Source organism: Anolis sagrei, chromosome 2 (assembly GCF_037176765.1).
Source record: "Anolis sagrei isolate rAnoSag1 chromosome 2, rAnoSag1.mat, whole genome shotgun sequence".
Taxonomy (NCBI): Eukaryota; Metazoa; Chordata; class Lepidosauria; order Squamata; family Dactyloidae; genus Anolis; species Anolis sagrei.
This window is the reverse complement of record NC_090022.1, coordinates 160,473,945-160,487,264: the sequence shown is the minus strand read 5'-3', so window position 1 is coordinate 160,487,264 and position 13,320 is coordinate 160,473,945.

The window sequence follows — 13,320 nt, the reverse complement described above, 5'->3', positions numbered from 1 at the left end:
TGGCATAGTGGATTAAACCGCTAAGCTGCTGAACTTGCAGACCAAAAGGTCAGCGGTTCAAATGCGAGGAGCAGGATGAGCTCCCGCTGTTAGTCCCAGCTTCTGCCAACCCAGCAGTTCGAAAAAATGCAAATGTGAGTAGATCAATAGGTGTCACTCCGGTGGGAAGGTAACAGTGCTCCATGCAGTCATGTTGGCCACATGAACTTGGAAGTGTCTACAGACAACACCAGCTCTTTGGCTTAGAGATGGAGATGAGCACCGCTCCCCAAAGTTGGACACGACTAGACATAATGTCAAGAAGAAACCTTTACCTTTACCCATACATATACACATATAGATTTGGATAGCACCCCTGTGGTATTTATTTTGCTGTCTGTGCTCCTGTTCAGAGGATTTCACTTCACTTTCTGTCCCTATAATAATTGGATTTTGAAAAAAAATTAGCTTGTTGTGGAAACAAGTCTTGTGGATAAAGCTTCAGTGGAGAGTCCCTTTCCCCATGATGTCTTCCAAGAGTAATTTCCCTTCCAAGAGGTAAATTTATTTCACTTTCTATTGTCTCAACCCTGTTCTGAAGTAGGAGTCAGATGTTTGTAACTTGGGGGCTGCCTGTACATTTATCAGGGAGCAAGGCTCATTGATCTTGGTGAGACTTGCTTCTAAGGAGGCATGTATTTCTGCCGCTTGTCAATGAATCTATCAGTTAAACCTGCATAAATTTGCATCTTGAGAAACCAGGGTATCTGAAGCAAACACTCATCCTACTAGTGGAGAATGCTTCTTTTGCAATGCTTCTTTGAGATCTGTACTTTTGGTAGGTCCTTTATTAATATTTGTCAGATGATCCTCTTTAACCAATTCCAAACTGGTATGCTTTAAAGTAAACAGTCTTTAAAAGGGTTAGTTATGAACAGAGTCAACTTTGACCCTTTAGTGCTTTCAAGAGGCTGTATCTCCATACTTGATTCAACCTGTAATCCTGTCCTTAGATGCCCCCAAGTCTACAGTTGCCAGGTTGCAATCTGGAGGACAAATGTTTGCTTTAATTTACACAGAAGCTGATGTAGCGGCGGGAGCTGCTCCCTCCTTGTCTCTTCTGGTTCTCCTATCTGCTCTCCTCCTACTACCCATAGTATCACTGAGGAAAAATCACTTGTTGCAACTCAACGGGACAGTTCTGAATTTCGGGTGGCAGGAAACCAAGTGTCTCCAATACTTAACAAGGAAAGAGGGGATTCCGAAAGTAGAAAGACCTCTCACGTTGACTTGGACTTTCTTAAGAGCTTCAAGGAAAACCAGGGGAATGTTTGGGTGGCAAATCTATAGAAACCCTGAACATTGTTCAAACTCATCCATATCCCGAGTTATGTCTGATCCTTGAGATGATTCATGGTACAGCTTCAATAATCCTTTAGCCCAGTGGTTCTCAACCTGGGGTCCCCAGATGTTTCTGGCCTACAATTCCCAGAAATCCCAGCTAGTTTACCAGCTGTTAGGATTTCTGGGAGTTGAAGGCCAAAAACACCTGGGGACCACAGGTTGAGAACCACTGCTTTAGCCTTTGTAGTCGGGAGAGTTTGGATCTTGAGGATTGTAGTCTCCAGACTGAAGACCAAAAGGCTTGCCTCCTCTGCTTTGGAGTTTGCCATATCTGGCAATGTTGGCCCCATCTACACTGCCAAATAAAACCAGATTATCTGCTTTGAACTGGGTTATATGGCAGTGTATTTATTTATTTACTTACTTACTGTGTTTGTATACCGCCTTTCTCAGTCTGCAGGCAACTCATGGCAGTTTACAGGGCAACAATTCAATGCTCATAATACCATAAACAAAATCAATAAAACATAAATCATTAGCGTCTCCTTGTTAAAACATTGTCCAGTGCCATCATCTAGTCATACCATATGAGTGTAGACTCATATAAACCAGTTCAAAGCAGATAATGTGGAACCCTAAACGGCTCTGGCCCAGATTACCTCTCCTATTACGAATCATAACTAAGCTTAATAATAATACTAATAATAATACTACTAATACTACTACTACTAATAATAATAATATACTTTATTTATACCCCACCACCATCTCCCCCAATGGGGACTCGGAGCAGCTTAAGATCGTTAGAGGGGGCCCTGCTCTCAATCCCACCACTCTCGCAAATGCAGTTGGTGGGGATGAGAGACAGGGCCTTCTCAGCAGTGGCCCTCCACCTGTGAAACTCCCTCCCTAAGGACATTAGGTTGGCCACTTCCCTCCTGTCCTTTAGAAGACAGTTGAAGACTTAGCTTTGGGACCAGGCATTCGACTAGTGGACAGCGGCAATTGGAAAGAAAATTTAGGATATCTGTGACATTGGATTTACCCGACTTGGTCTTGGTTTTAATTGGCATCTTTTTAATTTCTTGTTTAATGAACTTGTTAATGAATTTGTATAATGTGTTTTAACGATTTTTACTGTTTTAACCGTAATCTTTGTTGTTTATCTGTTGACAGCATCACATGATGCTTATTTGAGGCTGCCCTTTGCGGGGAGAAGGGTGGGGTAGAAATGCATGAAATAAATAAATAAATAAATAATCAGGATTATATGGCAGCGTAGAAGGAGCTGTTGACTCATCAAATGCATATCTTCCAGCTGTCCTGATCAGACAAATGATCAAGGGTCTGGAGAACAAGCCCTATGAGGAGTGGCTTAAGGAGCTGGGCAAGTTTAGCCTGAAGGAGAGAAGGCTGAGAGGAGATATGATAGCCATGTATAAATATGTGAGAGGAAGTCACAGGGATGAGGGAACAAGCTTGATTTCTGCTGCCCTGGAGACTAGGACACGGAACAATGGCTTCAAACTACAAGAAAGGAGATTCCATCTGAACATGAAGAAGAACTTCCTCACTGTGAGAGCCATTCAGCAGTGGAACTCTCTGCCCTGGAGTGTGGTGGAGGCTCCTTCTTTGGAAGCTTTTAAACAGAGGTGTTATGAACCCAAAGAGGTTCCTGTTCTTTTTGCAGAGTGTTCTAGGAATAATGGATGCCCATCTGTCGGGAGTGCTTTGAATTCCTGCTTCTTGGCAGAATGGGGTTGGACTGGATGGCCCACGAGGCCTCTTCCAGCTCTATGATTCTAGGACAGTCCCAATTAATTCTTTCTCATCCCATTTTTCCAATTACTTTAAAAATGTTCCAGGTTTTTTCTCCTCCTCTCATTTCCCCCCTTTGTCCCCATCTTACTTCAGTTGCTGCAAAATGCAAAAGTAGCTTGCACTGACTTAATTCGGTCCTGGAAAGGCAAGCAAAAGCAAATGTATGTATTCCTCCTCAATGATAAATTTTAACTATCTTGACCATACTATGATGTTGCCTGGCCTCACATGTTCTGCTCTCCATCTGTGAAATGTGAGTATGCAATTGGTGAGTTTAGTTATTGCTTTAATTTATGTTTATTGTTATTGCTTTAATGTTTATTGTTTTGCTTTATGAATTTATTTATTGTTCTATTTGTTATGCTGTTGTTTTATTGATGTGTTGGGCCTTGGCCTTTTGTAAGTCGCACCGAGTCCTTCGGGAGATGTTAGCGGGGTATAAATAAAGTTAATAATAATAATAATAATAATAATAATAATAATAATTTTGTTGACGCCAGCCTTAGACTTCCAGAAGGGATACTTGATTGGAAAGAGTCTTTAGACATAGGGATATGAAAACTAAAGAACACCAAGCGAGGGGAGACTTTGAAAGCACATAAGACTGGTCCCTCTCTGAAAACTAGTAAATTTCAGAAAAGGGGGTTTTGTGGGAAGAACAGCCCGTCCTTCTTTCTTCACGAGCGACATGGCAAGCTGGGGGCCGACCTTAATGGCTCTCTTCCTTGTCCAGAAGGCAGCAGCCCACACCCCAATTCAGAGTGGGCAGCATTCAAAGCTGTCTCTCGGCTTTGGCGACTTTTAGATCTTGCACGCTCTGCTCGCTGGTAATGGATCCAGCTGGCTCCCAGCTTCCCACGCCTGCCCTGGGCTGTCTAGCGCACAATAGGGGTTTTGTGTTATATAGCTGTATATGGGAAGAGGAGGTTATGGCATTACACTAAAAAGGGACTGAGATCAAGGGGGAGACTGAGCCAGGAGTTAGGAGTGGGGTGGGTGGGTGTGGGGGACTGCAACTGGAAGGGAACGGCAGCGTCTTTGTAGAATGGGGAACAACGTTAAGGACATAAAAGGAAGTGTGTTAGTGAGATGCGTTATGGTTCATCCAATACAGACTCGAAAAAAGTTTAGCGTCTGTGGAAGAAAATAATAATAATAATAATAATAATAATAATAATAATAATAATCTTTATTTATACCCCACCACCATCTCCTTGATGGGGACTCGGGGCGGCTTACATGAGGCCAAACCCAAACAACAAATTACAGCCCCAAAAAAAGCAAAATGTCTACCCCTGCTCCCATGAATTCATATACTCCAGCACTGAAAACAACTGGAGCTATACACAACCTTGTACAAAACCATGGACCACAGCAATTATTAAGGTTTGCTTTCACAGGAGTAAGCAAGAACATATTCTACTTGAATTTTGGGTGCAACCAGGGGCGGCTCATCCATTACGCAAAGTAAGCGGTTGCAGTACACTTTTTTTTCCAGGGGCGCAGAGGCGCCTCTGGGTGCAACAAGTACCAAATGTCCAGGATGCCCTTTCTCCCATTTGATTGCAGATGGGGAGTTATGGGACTTGTAGTTCAACACATGTGGAAGATCTCAAGTTGGGAAAACTTGGTCTAAAGCTGTATTGAAAGCACATACAACAAAATGACAGAAACATCCTTTATAAACAGCACTGGGGAATTTAATTATTGTTTCTCCTTTCCTTGAAGTGTCCTACACATATGGGTTTATTGTGTGAATCCACAGCATGTTGATAAAAGAGAGTTCATCACATGGTTTTGGTACTTAACCATTTAAAATGTCGAGTGTTAATATTGGACTATACACACACGGGCGGCTCAACCCATTACGCAAAGTAAGCATTTGCGGTATAGTTGATTTTGCCCAGGGGCGCTCTTGAGGCACTCTTGGGGGAAAATAGACCTTGACATATGCGAGTTGTAGTTACTGGGATGTATAGTTCACCTACAATCAAAGAGCATTCTGAACTCCACCAGTGATGGAATTGAACCAAATATGGCACACAGAACTCCCACAACGAACAGAAAATATATATCAGTGATTGGTTTGGGTGTGTGTGTGTGTGTGTGTGTGCGTGCAAAAATACTGTTTGCTTACTGTTGAAAATTACCTAGGGCCGCGTCTGTATACACAACAGTCATTGGAGCTTTTGGGCGTAACTCAGGGTGCATCCAGACTGATGGAAAAGGCCCCAGATTTTGCACCTGATTTTTCCCCCAATTTTGTCCTGGGTTTTAAAAAAAACTCATTACCTCTGAGGATGCTTGCCATAGATGCAGGCGAAACGTCAGGAGAGAATGCCTCTAGAACATGGCCATATAGCCCGAAAAAATCTACATCAACCCAGTTAAAAAAACTGTTATAAAAACGCCTTTTGTCATTCCAGAAAATATTCTTAGAGGAACAAACCATGTATGGATCTCCAAAATAAAATTGTAAAAAACAGGAACAAAACCTACTACTTTCTGGTGTTTTCCATCACAATAAATCATAATGCATCATTAAGACACTTGGAAACAAAGACTGGATTAAAATCAGATTTCATCTTTAATGAAAAAAAGATCTAGTGCTATTGCATCATAACAATGTAATGCTAAATCCCTATTTTAAAAAAAACAACATTTCTGGTCACACCCAAAATAACATGAATGGAATAGCCTTGAAAGTTAGTTTTAAGAAATTAAACTAAATCTAAAACTATAATGTGATAATCATATAGAATTACAGTAAAATGTTGTACTTGTCTTTCTTTTTTAAGAAAATCCATCTGTAATCAATAATTGATTAAAAAAAGAAAAATGAAATCATAAATGGCACTCTCCTGCACAAAAAAAGATATAAGAAACATTTTGGGTTGTGTCAAAAGTCCCTGTCTAAATCAAGACTTTGTGTGCGAATATGACTTGAAATCCTCTCTCAATCCTCTCTCTTCCTGCATTTTATAGGGTTTTCGTAGGTAAGTAATACTCAGAGACAGTTTTACCAGTTCCTCCTTGTAATCTATCCACTACAGCACCTGCTATTTGTCGGTGGTCTTTTATACAAGCATTAACCAGGGCCGACCCTGCTTAGCTTCCATGCTAAGACAGGAGCCAGTTTCTTAGGGTATTTTGGGTATTTAGACCATAAATCAGAGGATGTGGTGGTGCAGTGGGTTAAACTGCTAAGCTGGAGAACTTGGTGACCAGAAGTTGGGTGGTTTGAATCTGTAGACGGGTGAGCTCCCACTGTTAGCCCCAGCTACCAACCTAATGTTCAAAAACATGCAAATGTGAGTAGATTAATAGGTGCTGCTTTGGCGGGAAGATAATGGCGCTCCATGCAGTCATGCCGGCCACATGACCTAGGAGGCATTTACGGACAACGCCAGCTCTTTGGCTTAGAAATGGAGATGATCACCACCCCCCAGAGTCAGACACGACTAGACTTAATGCCAAGGGGAAACATTTACCTTTACCTTAGGCCATAAATCAAGACTTCACCCCTTAAAAATATATAGAAAACTAACACTAAAAGCATATCCTTCTCTCTTTTCCACTCCTTCTCAGATCTGTTTCCCTTTTCTGCTTTTTTCATGGTCTAGAATAGATTAAAAGCACTTTAGCTAAAGGCATCGGGGACCTTTCCGTCTATCATGCATCCCAGCCAGTTTACCAGCTATTGGGATTTCTGGAAGTTGAAGACCAAAACATCTGGCCAATTTAATCTAGATGGCTGCATGTTACCAGCCCCTATTATATTAGGTATCTTTCTTTGGAAATCTAATTTTACTTTTCAGAAAGCCGTCCAGAAGATACATGCAGTGCTACTTATTATTAGAAGGAATATGAGATTTTTGGACTGCAGAACATTTAAGGTCAACTTTCCATCTAAACAGAGGACATTTTGTTTTGAAAATTGGAAGTCAGTAGATCAGCAGTCTGCATTTCTTTTTTACATTTACCCCACTGTCATCTGACCTTTGACTATACAGATATTTTTTTCTAGCATGGTGATGTGCCTTATGGATGATAAGACATATGCATAATGTCATGATGGAACTCTCTCATCCCATCCACACTTGGCTACAATTAGACATAGCCTTCATGTCAAAGTGTTCGGTTATCACATTGTCCAAGAAATCTGATCATTTGTGACTTCGGCCCCATCTAAATAGCCATATAATGCAGTTTCTGAATGCCGATGTACTGTATTGAACGGGATTATATAGCAATGTATTATTATTATTTATTTTATTTATTTATTTACAATATTTATATTCCGCCCTTCTTACCCCGCAGGGGACTCAGGGCGGATTACAATGTACACATATATGGTAAACATTTAATGCCAAAGACACTCAACACATATAGACAAACAGTCAGAGGCTATTTAACTTTTCTGGCTGCCAGGGGAGCTGTCGCTTTCATCATCCATCTGCGACACTGATGAAGTACTTCCGCATTCCCTGCGTGCTTTTGCTGGAGTCTTTTTTATGGCCTCGTAAATTAGTTAAATTAGCCTCCCCACACATAGATGGCACCTAATTTTTCTACTTGACAGATGCAACTGTCTTCGGGTTGCAAAGGTCGACAACAAGCTACACAATTGGTCGGAAGCTCACTCTGACCCGGGCTGGCTTTGAACTCATGACCTTATGGTCAGAAGTGATCTTAGTGCAGCTGACACTAAGACAGCTGTGCCACAGTCCCAGTGCAATGTAGACCCATATATAATCCGGTTTAAATGAAATTTGCCTGCTTCTTGGCAGGGTGTTGGACTGGATGGCCCACAAAGTCCCTTCCAACTCTATTTTTTTCACGGCAGGAGTAACTTGAGAAACTGCAACTCTTCCAACTCTACGATTCTATGATTCTAGTCTATTTTTTTTGTCGTGTCAGGAGTGACTTGAGAGACTGCAAGTCACTGCTGGTGTGAGAGAATTGGCCGTCTGCAAGGACGTTGCCCGGGGACGCCCAGATGATTTGATTTTTTTTATCATCCTTGTGTGAGGCTTCTCTCATGTCCCCGCATGAGGAGCTGGAGCTGATAGAGGGAGCTCATCCACCTCTCCCCGGATTTGAACCCCTTCAGTCCTGCCGGCACAGGGGTTTAACCCACTGCGCCACTGGGGGCTCCTATTCTAGTCTATGAAAGCAGTTAATTTGCATTCTGAAACTGCATTAGATGGCAGTGTAGATTCAGTCCTTCTCATCAAACTCACATGTTAAAAAACCTATTTCTTTCTACAAATGATCCTTTTTTAGAAAAAGGGATGCATCCAACAGGTAGGTTTGGACTTGCACATATTCCGCTGAATCCTAACAGCTTCAAATCAGACGGCAAACAAGCCATTGGAATTGCAACACACAAGACACGCCATTTTAGGTGTGGCTCATAAAGCACAGCTGCTGAAATGGCAGGAATGAACAGCGCTTCCATTAAAATGCACATCAAGGACTTTCCCAAATCCTTGCAGCCATAAGACATTCCCGCCTTCAAAGTGGTACCGAACCATGGAAAAAAAGAGTTAAACAACATATGCATACATATATTTTCCTTTTGTGTCTACTTTTCAAATGCCGCCTTCTAACCTTTGAAATTTTCAGATTTTGCATGGGGAAAAAGTGATTCGTGCCAGGATCAAAAAGAAGGCTTTGAAATGCTTGGCTTTGGTTTTATCGTCGTGTTATTTTAAAGAGGTAATTTTAAATCATGCAAATGGGGGGCTGGCAATAGTACGAATGAAGCAATGAGTAGCTTTCCTGCAAACTGCACAGTACTACGAATTGGATGGACAGGAGGAGGAATGAGGGGCAAGTCCTTGCAAAGCGACAAAAACAGAATGTACTTTGCTGGGGACTCATTATTTGGCTTATACAATACAAGACAAGCACTTTGTGGAATGCATCCACTTCTCCGCTCGATGTGAAAGGTGTAGATCAGGGGTCCTCAAACTTTTTAAACAGACGGCCAGGTTACAGTCCCTCAAACTGTTGGAGGGTCGGATTATAATTTGAAAAACACATGAATGAATTCCTACGGACACTGCACATATCTTATTTGTAGTGCGAAAAACACTTAATAATAATAATAATAATAATAATAATAATAATAATAACACTTTATTTGTACCCCGCTACCATCTCCCCAAGGGACTCGGTGCGGCTTACATGAGGCCGAGCCCAAACACAACAATACAGGCAATAATCACAACAATACAAGCAATTAAAATAAAACATAAACGATAAACATATAACATTATCAATAAGACAACATACAATTAAAACTGTGGGAAGGCCAAATGTAAAAATTAAAATTGGAATAGTGCCGAGGCATGGACTAAAAGGTGATAGTGGCGTTTGTGGAAGGCATACGAGCAGACCTAAAAGTATAAAGTGCTTTGGAGGGACAAAGTGCTATGGAATCATTATTCCGGGAAGGCACACTGGAACAACCACGTCTTCAAGCGCTGAAGACTGCCAGAGTTGGGGCCTGCCTGATCTCTTTAGGGAGTGAGTTCCAGAGTCGAGGGGCCACCACCGAAAAGGCCCTCTCTCTCGTCCCCACCAATCGCGCCTGCGATACTGGTGGGATCGAGAGCAGGGCCTCTCCAGATGAACGAAGTGATCGTGTGGGTTCGTATACACTTAAAAACAATACAATAATTAAAATGAAGAACAATTTTAACAAATATAAACTTATTAGTATTTCATTGGGAAGTGTGGGCCTGCTTTTGGCTGATGAGAAAGGATTACTGTTGTTGTTGTTATGTGCTTTCAAGCCGTTTCAGACTTAGGTTGACCCTGAGCAAGGGCCGGGTAAATGGCCTTGGAGGGCCGTATTCAGCCCCCAGGCCTTAGTTTGAGGATCCCTGGTCTAGATGGTGTAGACTACCATCTACACTCATTGGTAACAATGCTCCGGAGCAACCTATCTCAACTTTTTTTCCTCAATAGGAAGGTTTGAAATAATTTTCAGTTCTCGAAGGACACCTATATAAAAAATATTGTATTTACCAACTCTCATAGAAAAATGGGCTTCCAGGAAACTTAGGTTAAGGAATGACTATCTAGAGTTCATGCTGACCCGCGTTGTCTGGATCCTTCCAAATGGAGACGTTTGAGATTGGACCTGAGAGACTTTCTGGCTGCAAAACAGGTGCTCTTAACTCCTCAAATGTAGCCGCGCGCTAAATCCCCAACAGCTGCTTGGGCCGAAGCAAGCTTTTATCAGGCCCTGTCTCTGTGCAGATCAGAACCCATGAAACATCACACCAAATCACAGCCCTTTACATGTGCTGCCAGTTTTGACCAAAGACGCATGTGTTTTAAGATGGTCCGATCCTTTCCTACCATTGCCAATCAAAAGACAGGAGATAGCCGTGATTTGGGGAGAAGGGCAAGTCCATAGATAGCTAAAGGCCAGGTCCCGGCACATCAGGACCAAGTCCTAGAGTCAAATTGCTTGGAAAGACAACTCAAAGTGGGTGGTAAAATATGAGACCAATAGTAGATAAACAGCCATCACATTACCATTTTTTTTCATGGGAAAAAGAAGATGAAAAAAGTGGTGCAAAAACAAAAGAGGGCATCGCATCAAAGAGGGTATAAATTCCACACTATGTAACAAAATTTGAAAAATATTCTGTTCCTGGTTTCAAGGTGTTATTTCCTGTTTAATTGTGCAGTACTTAAGTTGAAAGTATTGGTTATACTCTAGAAACTTTGTTTTTGTGGCTACCACAATCTATGTTGAATTGGTTGAGACTCAATGAGACAGTAATTAAAAAATTACTGCAAAATGCGCTTCAGGATGTCCCACAAAAACAACTTTTTTGCGAAGGTGGTCAGTTAAAACATTCACACCTAGCTCCAGCAGACAAGAGTCCTTTGTCTCACCCTGGTCATTCCACAGATATATAAATACTTTTGCCTACTTCCAACAGACCTCATTGCCTCTGAGGATGCTTGCCATAGATAAAGGCGAAACGTCAGGAGAGAATGCCTCTAGACCAGGCATGGGGAACCTTCGGCCCTCCAGGTGTGGTGGACTTCAACTCCCACAATTCCTTGAGGCCAAGGTAAGCCTTTGGGGCGAATGCCGAGCCTCAAGGAATTGTGGGAGTTGAAGTCCACCACACCTGGAGGGCCGAAGGTTCCTGACCCCTGCTCTAGACCATGGCCATACAGCCCGAAAAAACCTACAACAACCCAAAGTTTTTGCAGTTTAATAAACTTTCCCCATTTTTTGATTTTTTGATAGAACCAATTAGGAAATGACATTTATAATTCAGGAACAAATATCGTGTTACATAGTCATCCACTCGAAAGAAACAGGGTGGCTGAACCATAAAATTCTCTATTAGAAATACACCCCTAAACCTCCTTGGAGTAAATCTAAATCACTTGGGAGTTTAAGTCTATGGGTCCCAAAGCTTGGGAGCTTGAGGACAGGAAGAAGAGAGAACATGCTCAAACACTCAGCCTATGTTGACAATGAATTTGAAAAAGGCAAATCTCAATCAAAGACGAGAACAGTGAAGTTTTCATACAGGTTGGGTCTGCTAACCCCACTTCCAGACTTGTGCTCTGTGTCACAAAAGTCTTTGCATTGGTCACACTTCTTGGGCACAGGAATACTGCAGCAACTGAAGCCCAAGAGATTTTAAAATCTGTTGTTTCCATTTGTTGACTAAGAAGAAAGTTGTAATGTCATGAGTCTAAACCAGGCATGGGCAAACCTTGGCCCTCCAGGTGTTTTGGACATCAACTCCCACAACTCCTAACAGTAAGCTATTAGGAATTGTGGGAGTTGAAATGCCTGGAGGGCCAAATTTCCTCATGCCTGGTCTAAACTATGTTAGGAAAGACAGAAAGTTTGGTGCAAAGCTGGTGTTTATTCCCATACTTCCCATTCTATCTTGGATTTTAAGACTTCATCATCTGCACTGCAACTAAATACAGACAGCATACATTTAAGAGGTGGAAAATTAAAAAAGTATTTGGGAATAGCTGATGAATTCTGATATTAAGATGAAGGGAGGCTGAATGCCTTGGGTAAGAAGTAGAAGGTCCATTGACGTGTGTGTGCCTTCAAATTATTTCTTGACTTATGGTGAATCAATAAATTGCATGGGGATTTTTTTTGGCAAGGAATAACTCAAGGGGGTTGACAGCTCCTTTTTGTGAAATATAGCCTACAGCAGTGGTTCTCGACCTGGGGTCCCCAGATGTTTTTGACCTTCAACTCCCAGAAATCCTAACAGCTGGTAAACCGGCGGGGATTTCTGGGAGTTATAGGCCAAAAACATCTGGGGATCCCAGGTTGAGAAGCACTGGCCTACAGCATCTGATGTTCATTGGTGGTCTTCCATCAAAGGACTAACCAGAGCTGACTCTGCTTTGCTTCCAAGATCTGATGGGATCTGGGGTTCTTAGAGTATTTAGGCCATCAATGTTAGCTTTTGTCAGAAGAATAACAGTACGCCACATCAAAAAGGAAAGTGGGGTACAACCAATGGTCAAGGAAAATGCTCCACAAATGGTCAGTATGGGGAATCAGATGTGTCATACACTTGAACGTGACTTCAGTACAGTGCTGTTATCTCCCTTTTTCTTTTTTTGTCCACTGCAATAGCTAGCCTGAAAAGACGGAATGGGCATGTTGGCGCCAATAGCATTTTGTACAACGCCCCATTCTGTGCCATTATGCAAAGCAGGAATTAACCAGGCAGGAAAAGGAGACAGCCGCCATCTCCGCCAAGGCAGTGGTGATTCATTCATACTCTCACTGGATGCCAAAGCCAGTGGAAAATACCATCTCGGCCACACCCAGAGGAGGCCTGCAAGCAGGCCGCTAGGCAAGCATCCCTTTATCACATATAGGTATGTATGATGAGATCTAACCTGGCCATTTGGATGCCTAACAGAAGAAATGACAGCAAGAATCACCCTCTTACAAACAGAAGTGGGGCAAAAACCATGATATTTCAGAATGAGGTTGAGATGACACTATGTTCTCACACAATCCCAGTTTATTTCTATGGAACTTGCAAGGAAGACCTCCTCTTTGCTTTTCTCCCACTCATTAGCTACAGAATTGATGTCTGTTTTTGCCCCATTAATAACACCACACTTGTTGACATTTCAGTGTGC